The sequence below is a fragment of the Emydura macquarii genome, unplaced genomic scaffold (assembly GCF_026122565.2).
Source record: "Emydura macquarii macquarii isolate MOO-44397 ecotype Brisbane River unplaced genomic scaffold, CSIRO-AGI_Emac_v2 contig_1253, whole genome shotgun sequence".
Taxonomy (NCBI): Eukaryota; Metazoa; Chordata; order Testudines; family Chelidae; genus Emydura; species Emydura macquarii.
The window spans coordinates 36,384,932-36,399,786 of NW_027131390.1; the positions used below are offsets into that span (position 1 = coordinate 36,384,932).

General features: G+C 44.6%; 1 protein-coding gene across 1 annotated transcript in view; it reads right to left on the bottom strand.

The window, feature by feature from the left end:
* The window catches only part of LOC137153297 (BTB/POZ domain-containing protein KCTD12-like), a 39,450-nt gene extending 25,099 nt beyond the window's left edge, over positions 1–14,351 (bottom strand). The window contains exon 1 of the mRNA XM_067548471.1: positions 14,265–14,351. The gene's annotated coding sequence lies outside the window, so the exon portion shown is untranslated. The remainder of the gene's footprint in view (positions 1–14,264) is intronic.
* Between the last annotated feature and the right edge of the window lie 504 nt (positions 14,352–14,855).

The following is a 14,855-nucleotide window of genomic DNA, read 5'->3' on the forward strand; positions in this document are numbered from 1 at the left end:
TGCACCCCTCCCTCTGACTCCAGCAGTGTTACCTGGCAGCTCTGTGTTCTTGGGGAGCCAGGGAGCAAAACCACTACTCTCTTTCCAGCTCACCTGAATCCCCCCCGCAGCCCCTGCTTGAACCAGAAACCAAAGACATCTCAATATAAAAAGGCAGTGGAAGAAGATTAAGACAATGCCCCTAGCCTCATCTACATCAAAGATGCAAAAAGGAGGCATCTCAATTACAGAACCTTCATCTACATCGAAGATGGAACACGCACTGAACTCTGGGATTGGCAAAGCAGGGATGCACTGCATGATGGGAGATCTCTGCTCTGGATGTAAATGAACTCACACCTGTACACATCCAGCTCCGCAGCTGTCAGATCATTCTAGTTATTAATATGCAAAACGCTGAATCCTGGTTGTGTTGTGAGCTCTCTCAAGGAACATTGTCCCTAACCAGGAATGATCAGCTCCTTTTGTCCAACATAAAGAAAACCACTCTGAGATACTTCCTTGAGACATTCTTTACCCATAAACAAACCTGGTGTCTACAAAAACCCCTACCAAAGTTCAAACCCCGGTTCTGATGCCTGGATCCAAATTCTGCATCAGTTCCACTGGAACTTCCCCTCTTCCTGACTGATCGTGTTGGGAGCTCTGCCTGTCTCAAGTGCTCCAGACCCTAAGCTGAACAGCCTGTCTCCGGGGAACCTCTGAGCTGCACGGAGTGGTGAGACCCCCCCATTTCCCCTCCCCCAACACTCTCTCTCTCTCTCAGTCCAGGTATAACTACTTTCTACTTTTGTAATCAAACCTGGGATAGCTTTCTCCAATATCCCAACTGTAATTGTGTAGTATTATAAGCATTTGATTGTTTTTCTCTCCTTGTATGGTATTACTATTAGTATCATAAGTTTTATATACCTGGCAATAAAATAACTCTTATAATCAAGCTGGTTGCCACTCTCTCTTTATCTCTCCAAACTTTATTTTACTCCTTTGTGTTATTGACTTCCCTATATTGCTCTGTAGCAGCGCTTCTTTTACCTAAGCCAAAGATCCCTGGAGTGCCCAAAAATCCTATGAGGTTTGCTCATCAAGGGGGCTACTGCTAGAACAATTGTAGAGTGATGGGGGAGGCAGCTGGGAAGTGCTGCTCTGCCTAGCCTATGGAGTCCAGGGGCAAATAAGGGGGGCAGCTGAAAAGTGCTGTATGGACCCAGCCTGCTCAAGAAGTGTGCTCTATTCTGGTGCGTTGCAAAGGGGCATATACGGGTGGGCACTGAAAGTGTTGTGTCACCCAGCCTGCTGAGTTCAGGGACACACAAGGAGTCAGCTGACAGTGCTGATATCCCGGTCCGCTCAGACAGACTTGGTTAATCTGGAATGTGCGTGTGTATCTGTGGGGGGTTTATTTGAATCTGGGGCTGGAGGAATCCAGCCCTGAAAACCTTAGGTCCTGCAGGATAGCTCCATTGGGAGGGGACTGGTAGCCATATGAACACACAAGTAACACAAGCAGTACATTAGTAGAATCATACCCCTAGAATCACACACACCCCTTCCAGGAAGGTAACCCTAATAAATGAGTATACCTCAAGGTGACGGGCAAATCTGGTAACAAATTGGTGGAGTAACGCAGGCAGCATGTGACCTTAATTATGTGGTAATTGTTGAGTAGTTGCTGCAAAGTGGGGAAACTAAGGCACAGATCTGAGCAAGTTTTTTTTATTTCTTTTTTTTTTTTTTTTTAACAGACCAAGCTCCTTTGGCAAGGTCTCTCTCTCTCTCTCTTTCAGAAAATACTTAGTAACCTCCTGTAACTTTTAAGTAAGAATTGTGCATTAGAAATAAGATTTTAAAGCAATACTGTTTTAGTGTGATAAGGAAAGTAGAGATGGCTGGAAAAACTCCCTTGACTGCTCACTTGAGACAGGAGAACACCAGCAGGCTAGAAAGATGGGTAATGAAAAAGGGGAAATGTCCCTGGGAAAGAGGGTGCTTCCAGGGTGAAAATCCCCTGATTGAGGCAGGTCTAAGCTTTGAAGAGTACTGCACAACCAGTAAGCCACGTGATAGTGCAAAGGATGCAGCTGCAGCATGGGCATTATTTTATGCATGTTTGGACTTGGTTGAAATGGTAAAGGGAAGGCAGGAACTGGAGCTTGAGAAAAAGCAGTTACAACAGCGTTTAAACAAATGTGAGACAAATAGGTGTGAATTTCTAGCAGAAAAGCTTAAAATGGTTACTATACTAAGAGATATGCAAGAGGAAAGAGACAAGGTAAACAGGAATGCAGAGCAGTATAGGAAAGAGTTAACACACACAAAAATGTTGTTAGAAAAAGCCAGAGCAGCAACTCACTTCTTGACAGATGAAAATAAAGCAGCCAAAGCAGCAGCAAGTCACCAGGAGTGTGAGGCAGAGATCAGTAAACTATGTACCCAGCTTAGCGCCCACAAGGGGGTGGCAGCTGTAAGGATAAGAGAGGATTGTGACTTTGAGCACCCTGGAAAAATAGAAATACCCCCTGATGCTGTCCCCACAGGCCCATTCAACCCCGATTGGCCTCCAGTGCATAATGTTTCCCCTGTTTCCACAAGGGAGGTTAAACACCTAGTGGCAGGAGCTGTTCTTCCCACAACAGAGATGGTCACAGACATGGTGAGATGGTCTCCCAGTCAAGCAAGGCTATTGTTGAAAGATTGGGACCATTGAACTGTGACACTGCCATTGCGTGGCTGGCTCGCGTTTGGCAAATGTACCTCTCTGCTGATGGCATGGACTTAACCCAATTGGCTCAGTTATGCGCCTCTCCATGTGATGCAGATGCTCTGGACATAGGCATAGGTTCTTGGGAGCGGACTGCCACTGGATCCCGGGAATGGATGATAAGTGCTCTTAAAATATTACTGCCTGCTTCTTTCCTTAAGAAACTGTATATAATGGAAGAGCAGAAACTAGGAGAGGCCCCAGAAGCTTACCTAATTCGAAAAAAAATGCTGGCATCTCTCTCTGATTCTTTACCCCAGACAGAAGAGGGTGGGATTATTTTTTTCCATTATCAGGGACCTAAATTGGTGCAGAACACCTATGCAGGGTTAAATTCTGGGACCAAAATGACCATGGGGGTGGTAAATTTAGAGCACCTCACCTGGCCTTCACTAGTGGCAAAAATCAAACAGGCAGGAGATCTGCTGCAAGAGACTGAGGCTTTAAAAAGACAACCCAGCAAAAGGACTATCTCAGAGCCTGTGCAGGCGATCACCTTTGCAAATAATGGTCCTCACTCCGCCAATCACACTCCCCATTCTAACACCCCCACAACCTTGGGCCACGCCAACCCAAAGGAACCCTTAGAAATATAGTTTGAAAGGAGCTGGTAAACTTAGGGGCGGATATAGGAAAATATGATCGTCAGCCTCTTAGTGTCCTGACTAATGCTTTGTCTCAGGCCATGCGAAGAACTGAGTTAATGCGGGAAGCCACCCCTTGGCCCACTGCCCCAGTACGTAGTGCATCCCCCATGACCACTCCCTGTCAGCACCAGACCCCTGCCTCCTCTACTAAATTGAGGCTCCCAAGGGAATCTGCCGATCAGTAGCGGTGCCCGGTTCCCCATGGGCCTCCCCAGCTGATCGCAAGACTTCATTGTGACGTTTGGGGGAGACCCAATGTAAGAGCTACAGTGGGGAACCCAGGGATTTTAGTCCAGCTGTTAGTGGACACTGGAGCGTCAGTAAATATTCTAAGTCCCCAGTGGATCTCTGGAGGGAGACCCACTACTAAACAGGTTCAGCTCAGTGGGTATGGGGGAGAAATCCAGGAAGCCCCAGTTTGGCAGGATGTGCCCTTGCAAATTGACAGACTACAGGGACGAGTGGAATGCTGTGCTCTCGAGGGAAATGAAAAGGGAATCTTGGGAGTTCCTTCCGAGCATTTCAGCTAACTGTGGATCTAGCTAACGGGGTGTTATGGAAATTACAAGGGGTGCTGGCAGAGATCTCGGCTGTGCATTTTGTGCTGCTATAAAGTCACCCACAGCCACCCTAACCTCTGGTAATAATCCCTTCATACAAGAATTTCCCAGTATATGGACTAAAAATAAAACAGAGTGTGGAAAAATAAGTGCTGAGGTTTTGATTGAAGGAAAAGATCCCCCTCCTCAAAGACAATATAAATACCCAGCTGCTGCAGAGGAAGGCATTAAAGATACTATAGACTGTCTCTTGGAACAAGGGGTGCTCGTATCAATGCAAAGCATTTGCAATTCACAGGTATGGCCAGTCCTTAAGGTGGACTGGGTCACCTACAGGAAGTTTTCAGCAAAGAAGCAGTCTTTGACACACACCTGGAACGGCTCCTGCATTATTATGAACCGGGCCAGCCCTAGTGTTTATCAGGTTGAAATCCTGAATGGAAAAGGTGGGAAACCTTGGCGAAAATGGTTTCATTCATCACAGCTTAAAGAATGAAAGGGTAAACCACCCGACTCTCAAGGAATGTTATAGACTGTCTTCTCCATCCTGCCAGCCACCCTTCTTGACTAGCAAAAAGAAACGGCTTTGGGGCCATTGGAAAATACGCGTCGGATGGGCTTGTCAGTGCCTACCCCGATGTTAAGGCAGAAAAAGGCCAGAAAAGTCCTTGACTTATTATGGCCACACTCTCGTAGGTCACTACTCCACTTTTGTCCTGAACTGTTGGTCCCAGATTCTCCCAGTATATACGGGGGGGGTGTGGGAGTTTGTCTTTCTCTTCTCTGCCCCCTCACAGGTCCCAAATATGAGCCATGACATCCCACTGCTGCACCAAAGCCCTGCTGTTCATAGGTATTTGGGGTCTGATGCTGTCCAGGCTCTATGCTAAACCAGTGATCCCTCTGCACCTCTGGAGGTGTTTGCCAGCTGGAACTCAGGAGGTAAAATTGCTGTGCCACATGCATGGATTCTGTGGGAATGGGAGCAATCCCCTGGCCTTACAGCGTCACTACCAGTTCTACGCTGCTGACAACTCCTCGGGATGCCCCTGGCAAAGTGTTGCCAACTGCACACAGAGTGCCACTGGGGAGCCACTCAAGCTTTGTTATGACATTAAGGCCAGACCAGACTCCGTCCCCTTCTTCTGTAAACCAGTGTGGACTCAAGAGGGACGGACACCATCAGAAGCAAATAGTGACAGACGCAGTGGAAGGTGCATGCTAGCCCTGGTTTCCTCCGCTGTTTGGAAAGCAACCATGCCCCTACATGTCATCATTGCTGTCGGAATCCAGATACCTCCGCTGCCAGGAGATGAACTGCAGCTGTCCCTGATCATGCCAACAGGCAAAAATATCACACGGTGCCTCGTGAACGGGAAACCACTGAACTGTACTGTAGCCGGACATGACCTGCTCCAGCAAGTTCCCCCAGACTGGGTAGTTCCACTAAAGGATACACACTGTGACAAGCTCATGCCAAGAATTTAGTTTAAATTCTATGGGCACATTGTCTTTTCGGAGGGATTCCATGAGCCAGGATTGTACAGGGTAAAATTTGGCCAACAACAAAAAACAGTTTTAAATTTCGACCCTCTGATCACAAATCTGGCTCCCCTCCAACGTTTAAGAGCCCCACTTTTGGAACCCCATGTATTCAAATTGGATCAACAAGAACAATTGGTTCTTCAACCTCAGACTTCCCTGAAGGAGGTTCAAATCCACTTAGAAGGCATGAATATCTCTCACATTGCACCTGCGTGTGCTCCCTTGATTGGAACTAGCCATAAGAGTTGGGATGAATGGGTAAAAATGTGTCAAAGGGCCAACCATGTAAATAAAGTAAAAAGGGAATTAAGTAATTGGATTGCACCTGTGGGAGCAGAAGTTTCTTTAACTGATGCTGCAAATATAGAAGTTCTGGCTAATAAACTGTCCTATGCCACAAAAAATAGAGGAAAAAAGGAAACCCCGTTAACAGCATCTTTGAAACAGTTAAGTGAGAAACAGCAGTTAATAAGTAAAGTATTTCCTGGGTGGGAAGAACTCATAAAAAAAGATGAAGGGTTAATGATGTCTGGTGTGCAGTCCCTCCAAAATAATGTTTCATTGGCTTCAGCGTGTGAGCAAGCTCAGGCTCTCACCCAAAATGTAATCATGGAAATGTTTCGGCAGGCCACAGCAGGACAAATTCCCATGAAAGCAATCCACTTGATTCGGCCCCATGTAACGGAGGACAAATTAGCCCTCCAGCCCTGGTGAAGATTAGTTAATGCTTCTTTCAATCACCACCAGCAGAGCTTGCAGTTATTCCTGATAACTGTGGCAGGCAAGAAAATTAAAGTAATCCACCCAGTAGTCCCATTGGAATTACAGATTGATGAAAACTCAGTCATGTACTCCAAAGATCATAACACTTGGGTCTGGCAAAAAGATAAGGTGTGGGACACAGTGAATGTAAAAGGGTGTAGAAAAAAAAAAGGTTTGGGTTACATCTGTAAAGACCAAGCATAGGAGGAACATGATAAATGCTTCTTCCCCGAACCTGGGAATAAGTCTCACTGTTCCTTTAATGTTATCCAGGAAAAAGAATCTGTTATTGTCTATATGGTAAAGCGTGTGTGTGTGTAAAAACAAAATGTAATATTGTATTGATTAATGGACATTGGATTCAACCCATGGTGCCTTACATAATCGCTGTTTCTGTAATGTAACCACCATCGTTAGTTGTAATATTAAGTTTACTGTGCTTATATGGACTGTACAACATTTAAATGCCTACCCGGAGCTATACAAGGAGGTTTCCCCCAGCTCACTGGGAATGGGTCTCACTGCCATTAAGAAACTATTAACTCATCCCTCTTTACAAGCTGAGCTGCAAAGGCTCAAAACTTTGGGAGAGAATGGCAAACTCGAAATTCAACACCATAACCAGGAGATCTCTAGGCTGGCAGTCGCAGTTAAAAACACAGGCTATCACTCCTGGTGGGAGACTTTGCTTGGATGAAGCCCCAGTGCAACAAGTATTTTAAATATCATGCTTCACCCCATTGTGCTGATCATTGGTTTCCAACTTATATTAGCAATTGGTCTGATTATGCTGGTCTGCTGAATCCAGAGACTGATGAAGCGGCTGCAATAGACTGAAGATCAAACCCGGTACCACGGAGTAAAAATTTGATGGGGATACTTGCTCAACGCTAGCACCCCATCAACAGGGGTACTTGTTACCTGGCAGCTCTGTGTTCTTCGGGAACCAGGGCACAAAACCCTTACTATCTCTCCAGCTCCCCTGAATCCCCCCGGTAGCCCCTGCTTGAACCAGAAACCAAAGCCTGCTTGAACCAGAAACCAAAGACATCTCAATGTAAAAAGGCAGTGGAAGAAGATTAAGAAAATGCCCCTAGCCTCATCTACATCAAAGATGTAAAAAGGAGGCATCTCAATTACAGAACCCTCATCTACATCGAAGATGGAACACACACTGAACTCTGGGATTGGCAAAGCAGGGATTCACTGCATGATGGGAGATCTCTGCTCTTGATGTAAATGAACTCACACCTGTACACATCCAGCTCCGCAGCTGTCAGATCATTCTAGTTATTGATATGCAAAACGCTGAATCCTGGTTATGTTGTGAGCTCTCTCAAGGAACATTGTCCCTAACCAGGAATGATCAGCTCCTTTTGTCCAACATAAAGAAAACCACTCTGGGATACTTCCTTGAGACATTCTTTACCCATAAACAAACCTGGTGTCTACAAAAACCCCTACCAAAGTTCAAACCCCGGTTCTGATGCCTGGATCCAAATTCTGCATCAGTTCCACTAGAACTTCCCCTCTTCCTGACTGATCGTGTTGGGAGCTCTGCCTGTCTCAAGCACTCCAGACCCTAAGCTGAACAGCCTGTCTCCGGGGAACCTCTGAGCTGCACGGAGTGGTGAGACCCCCCCATTTCCCCTCCCCCAACACTCTCTCTCTCTCTCAGTCCAGGTATAACTACTTTCTACTTTTGTAATCAAACCTGGGATAGCTTTCTCCAATACCCCAACTGTAATTGTGTAGTATTATAAGCATTTGATTGTTTTTCTCTCCTTGTATGGTATTACTATTAGTATCATAAGTTTTATATACCTGGCAATAAAATAACTCTTATAGTCCAGCTGGTTGCCACTCTCTCTCTATCTCTCCAAACTTTATTTTACTCCTTTGTGTTATTGGCTTCCCTATATTGCTCTGCAGCAACGCTTCTTTTACCTAAGCCAAAGATCCCTGGAGTGCCCAAAAATCCTATGAGGTTTGCTCATCAAGGGGGCTACTGCTAGAACAATTGTAGAGTGATGGGGGAGGCAGCTGGGAAGTGCTGCTCTGTCTAGCCTATGGAGTCCAGGGGCAAATAAGGGTGCAGCTGAAAAGTGCTGTTTGACCCAGCCTGATTGAGTCCAGGGGCAAATAAGAGGGGCAGCTAAAAAGTGCTGTTTGAACCCAGCCTGCTCAGAAGTGTGCTCTATTCTGGTGTGGTGTAAAGGGGCATATAAGGGTGGCTGCTGAAAGTGCTGTGCCAACCAGCCTGCTGAGTTCAGGGACAAATAAGGGATCAGCTGAGAGTGCTGATAGCCCAGTCCACTCAGATGCACTTGGTTAATCTGGGATGTGCGTGTGTATCTTTGAGGGGTTTATTTGAATCTGGGGTTGGAGGAACCGAGCCCTGAAAACCTTAGGTCCTGCAGGATAGCTCCATTGGGAGGGGACTGGTAGCCATATGAACACACAAGTAACACAAGCAGTACATTAATTGAATCACACCCCTAGAATCACACCCCCCTTCCAGGAAGGTAACCCCAATAAATTAGTATACTTCAAGGTGACGGGAAAATCTGGCCCCAGCAGGGACCCAGCGCCTAGGGACCCAGGTGGAGCACTTTGCCGTGCTCCCTGCTACAGCCAAGGGGAGGTGAGTGCTGATCTCCCGTCCTCTTGACTGCAGCAAGGAGCCTGCACCGGTCTTGTAGCCCCGCAGAAATGCACTCCGCCTGGGTCCTTAGACAGCAGCTCCCTTCTGCAGCCCACGGCAGGGGAGCATGGGCCATTTTGAAAGCCCACGTGGGCCACTTTTGGCCCACAGGCTACGGGTTGGGAACCACTGCTCTAAACACTTTGATCCCTGGATCTGAGTGTTCAGTAGCTTCCTAGCCAGGAAATGTATGTTCAGTTTCTTCTCCATAGGCCTGATCCTACAGCCATTAAAATCAATGGCAAAGCTCATTAACTTCAGTGGAGCAGGATCAAGTCCATGTGGTTTGCTGCAGCTTCCATTGTTACTAGCTAGCTGCGGTGCATTACAGTGCACTGTTTACATAAGCCTGGGCTCTGAAGACTTTGTGTGAATTCCAGCCCATCTCCTGGCTTTAAGGAATCTCACACAGCAATTGCTGCCCAGCCCATGTAATGTATATAACTCCAGGGGAGGTGGGGGGTGATCTTACCTACCCCAAATTATTACCAAGTCCTTTCAGGTTCCTATTGTTCTGCCTGATCTCACTCATGTGCAGGGAGACCCCCTCACTGGGGATGCATGTTAAGGATTGTGTTTAAAGACTTCCCCTTTTTGTGATGGAGTTCTGTGGTGTGTGCATTTCAATCAGCTATTTACAGTCTCCAACATACACATATTAATCACACTTACTCAAATTGTCACAAGCAGGGAGCCCTGTCGGGCTACCACTGGTCTCCGAGGAGGAGTAATAGCAATAGTTCACAGTGGACTTATTCCAATTTCCATCCTGCTGCCATTGTAGCTTTACACCATTGCATGCAATGGTAGTAAGAATAGGTGAATATCCAGTACAACTCTCACTTGAGGAAGAATCTCTCTCTCTCTCTCTCTCGCTCGCTCTAGTTATGTAATAAATCTAATCTCTCTCTAATTAGTTATCTAATCTAATTGTTTATCTGTCTGTCTAATCTGATAGGACAGAATAGCTCGCCATATATATTAGATTGATAGATGATGATGATGATTCATTATTTATATTACAATAGTGTCTAGAGGCCCAAGTCCCACTGTTCTAGGCACTGTACAAACAAACAACAAAAAGACAATCCCGGCCTCAAAGAGTTTTCAAGTAAGATTAGATCTGTCTGTCTCATTTTATCATATAGGGCTCCAACCACCATTACATGTAGGTTACAGAATGAAATAAACATGCACTTGTATTAAGTGGATTCTGTTCTCCCTATCCTAGGGTTTGGCCATTGTAGTACTTAGGAATAGGGTAGAAACCTTTTAAAAACCCAGTGAGCCCTCTGCAAGTGCCCATTGTGTTCTGTGCCTAAGATCTGGTCTATACCTAAAACGTCGGTCAACCTAATTATGTCGCTCAGGGGTTTGAAAAATTCACACCCCCCCGAGAGCCATAGATAAAGAGTGTCTGGGTGAGGGGTGGATTTACTGCAGCAATGGAAAAACTCCTTTTGTCATCATAACAAGTGTCTACACTATAGCAGCATCGCTGCAAAACTGCAGCTGTAGCACTTGTAGTGTAGACATAGCCTTAGAAATGTCCAGAAACCATTCTGAGCAGCACTGTGTATGTAGTTAGGCCTCACACATTTGTGTATATTTAGTAAACAAAGGCGTGACTCTTTGGGGATAGGTCTGTGTCAAGTTAGGAATTCCACATCATTTTCTGAAAACACCATTTATGATTGTGACCCTTATTTTGGATTAGAGCATCCATTTGGAGGCAGGGACTTGACACCTAGTGGAAAGACTACGTCCGAGAAGCTGTGATAGACAATCGATGGCCATCAACACTGAATGGTTCTACTGTAGTGGAACAAGAAGTTTGCTTCCTGTAGGCGCCATTGATTTGAACAATGTTCTACTCAGACACTGAGAGAAGAGTTGGAGCCTGTCAATTCGGTGACAGAGACTTTTTTAAAAGGAGACTGCTTCTCTAAGCAAGGGGCCATTGCATCACCAGCAGCAAGATGGCCAGGCCAAGAAGGCCAGAAGGTCTGCCTGGCCAAAGGACTGAGACCAAACTCAGGACTCACTGGGATGGTGGGATCAGACTGGGAGTTGCATTCAGGACTCTTTGTCGTTTTCCATAGATCTCTATGTCTCTTGCGCTGTTTAAGTCTAATGGGTTTGTGGTTAAGAAATGCCTTTGCTTAGTCTGTGTTTCCTTGCTTTACTGCCTTGTTGTCCCTGAAGGGTATAACTAGGAACCTAGAACTCCCACAATGTGTCTGAACATCTGTGGGTCAAGAGGGCTAAGGAATTGGTTTCAGGGTCTCGGTGGCTGCACTGCAGGGTCCCACTGACCAAGAAGGAAGTCAGACACAGGGTCTCATCTGGAAGTGCACTTGAGAGACTCACAGTTAGGAACAATGATTATCACCACCAGGACCCAGAGAGCTTAACAGCATATGGGATTCAGCAGCTGGGTCCCATCACAACAGACTAGTGTTCCTGCAGAGAATGGGGATGGGGTGTGACAATGGCTGTTTAGGACTCAGCTGTTCCCCCGTGGCTTCCTTATATTGTTATTGCGTAAAGAGAAAAAGACGCAGCAGCCACTTCAATTCAGATTTTCCCCTCTACTTTACTATAATAATTTACTTCATTCCTCTACACAGCCTCCAAGTGGTGATCCCAAAGCATTCTACTAGTTCTAAGACATTCATCTTCACAACCCCCTCGATGAGGCAAGTAAATATTATTATCCCTGGTGTATAGCTCTGGGAACAGCCACCTAGAGAGATGAAAAGGACATTCATCAAGTCAAGTTCAACTCCAGCCTCAAGGCCCCGAGCCTGCAAGAAGGAGCCAGTGGGGCTCCTCAGTATAAAAGAGCCTGTAGGATTGGGCCCGAAGGGTTGAAATCAAGCTTTGAAATTTAAATTTTTTAAAAAATCTATCGGAAACAGATTTTAAACTGATTAAACATTGCCCATCCTAAATCTAAATAGCAATTCGGGTTTAGTTGAAATAATTTTTCTTTTTTGCCACCCCAAATTGAAAATGTTCGGCCCAAAACATCCAAACCCCCAACTTTTTTGTTGGTTTCTTTGCTTGTTTTTGCTTTGTTTTGTTTTCAGACAAAAGCTTTTTGCTTTAACAGTTTCTTTTTTCTAATAAAAAATAAAAAATCTTCGAGGAATGCAGGAACTTTCCACAAAAATGTTCATTTTGTCAAAAAAACTGTTGACAGAAAATGTTTGATCAGTCCTTTTAGTGACCCCGAGTTGGAAAGTGAAATGGATTAGAAAATGACTAGCCTATTTCCTACATGCAAGCTGAAGGAAATGCAAAAATCATAAAAGGTCAGTAGTAAAATTAGGATTCTTTTTTTTTTTTTTTTTTCAATACTGTGGAGTTCTCATAGATCAGGACATTTGTTAGTCACAAATATGATGATGAAACATCTTTAGATGGTGCAAATCATCATTGCTGCATCTGAAGTCACTTTATAGCAGATGAAAATCTGGATCCATATTTTTAATGTATTTAACATTGTCTTTTTATGTGGCTCTCCCAAGGTCACAGAACAAGTTAGAGTCAGGGCAGAAACAGAATCAAAACTCCTAACTCCCATTCTCATGCTTGAACTACTAGACAATGTGCATTCTTGCAGTCTATTGTGTTCAGTTTCAGCATAGAAGATATAATCACAATTGTAGCACAATGACAAATTCCTGTAACCCCACTGGCCTGCCACAACAGTAACCTATTTATATCACATCATTAAGGTCAACACAAAGGATAAACTTAATCCTACTTTTGAAACACAATCCAGCATAGTACAATTACGCTAGTGCTATGTGTACGAGGAGATAATGATATCCAGATCCTGGCCAAACTCTGTCAAGACTCATTCTCAAAAGTGGTCTCAGAACAGCTTTGATCTGCTCGCCTATCTGAGCCCGATTCTGTGAGGTACTGTGTGCCCCAGGGGAACTGCTAAGAGCCCACCCGCTGGAGTTCAGTGTGCATATGGGAAAAACTCTAGGCTGTCTTTGAGGCATTTTATTCATGCTTCTGTTTTGACCCTGTGAGGTTTACTCCATTAAGAGAAAAGGGCTATAGTTACTTATGTGCCCTCCCATCCTGAAAGCAAGCAGAGAAGAAAGCAACCCCTTCATGAGACTCCTTTTTCTATGGCACAACTGAGCACTGCCTCTTAACTAAGGCTAGGAGTTAAGTCACCATTTAATCTTATGGCATGAATACAAGATGCTAATTTTCCACAAAGCCAACCTTCTTGCAGCATTGCACAAAGAAGCCAAATTTTTTCTGGTCGTGTCATTGTTTTCATGCTTTCCCCATCCAAATATTAACCTAAACAAGCAAACCCCAAATCTGTTTCTCAAAATGCCATTTTATAATGTTTTCAAAGTTATAATGCTTTAATTGGGACCTAGAGAAAACAAAGCAATCCTTTCAAAGTGAGTATGAAAACATTTCTTCCCATACTTCTAATCATTAGTTCCTTGTGCTGCTGTGTTACCATAGAGAGTGTAAAGTGGTGGTAATGCTACAGCTGAAATGGGTGACTCAGACTTCGCCCTCATATTACCTGCAGGAAACGTCCAGCTGTCAGTCCTGCCATGTGTTTAGTTTAGATTATTACCAGAAAGGATGTGAGGCAACCAACACCCTAGCACTGACTGCTCTGAAAATCTGCCACTAATAATAATAATATTTAGCATTTTCCATTCAAAGATATTAAAGCACCTTTCCAAAAGCAGGTCGGTATCATCACCCTCCATTTATGGAGGAAGGCAACAACACAGAGGTAAAATGTCATCCACTGAGTCAGCAGTAGAGCTAGGTAGAGAACCCAGGAGTCCTGACTGCCAGTCCAGTGCCTACCCACTGGAGCATGCTATCTCTGAAAAGGCCACTCTGCTCCTGTGAGATAAGGAAATGCAGTTCATTTTTATTAATAATTAATACTTTTCTCCTAGCACCTTAAGTTCTGACAGTGCTTTGCAAATGATAACTAATGAAGCCTCACAATCAGAGGGGGTAAGGAATTTTTCAGTGGAAAATATCAATTCATCAAAACTGAAACTTTTCAGGGAATCGTAACCATTTCAAAGAAATTTTCTTCAGGAAGGTTTCTCAGGTCCAGGATGAAACATATAGAACTGCATCATATGCCATGGAAATGCATCTGCTGCTGGGGCAGAACACGACAGCTGCAACACTCCATTGGTACCAAAAAGTGAAAAAGAGCGCTGTATTGAGCTAAAATCTCAGGAGAAACTTAAGATGACAAATGCAATCACCTTTTGACACATTTGAACAAGACATCTGGATGTACACTCCTTTCCTTTTCTTATTTGTCTGCCATCCCTTGCTTTTCCTCATTGTTTATATTCCAGTAGCAGTGAGAGGTTCCAGATTACTCACAGAATTAATCCTTATTCGGAAGAGTTTACAACCTAAAAAGACAGGTCAAAATTATTATTCCTATTTCACAGTTGGGAAAGTGAGGAACAGGGAGACAAGGTCATACTGCTAATCTGTAACTAGAGGCAGGAATTGAATCCAAAGTGCCTGACTCTCACTCCAGTACTTTATCCACCAAACTATCCTTCCCTCAAATGACTGGTCCCTTTATTACTTCTTTTCTCATCACTGTTACCTTTCACTGCCAATCAAGACCTGGCACAGTGTGGCACCGACAGCAGTGCTTATGACAGTCATTGGGTTGAAAAATCAAGGACAAAGCAGCCATCTTGCTGCAAAGTGACAATTTATTACACCCTGGCTGTGCATGGGCCTAATATCAGCAATTGTAAACCAGTTTCTGTCCAACTTTAATATCTGTTTAACAGGCAGAAGAGTAAGTTTATGGCTGAAATATTAAATAATTC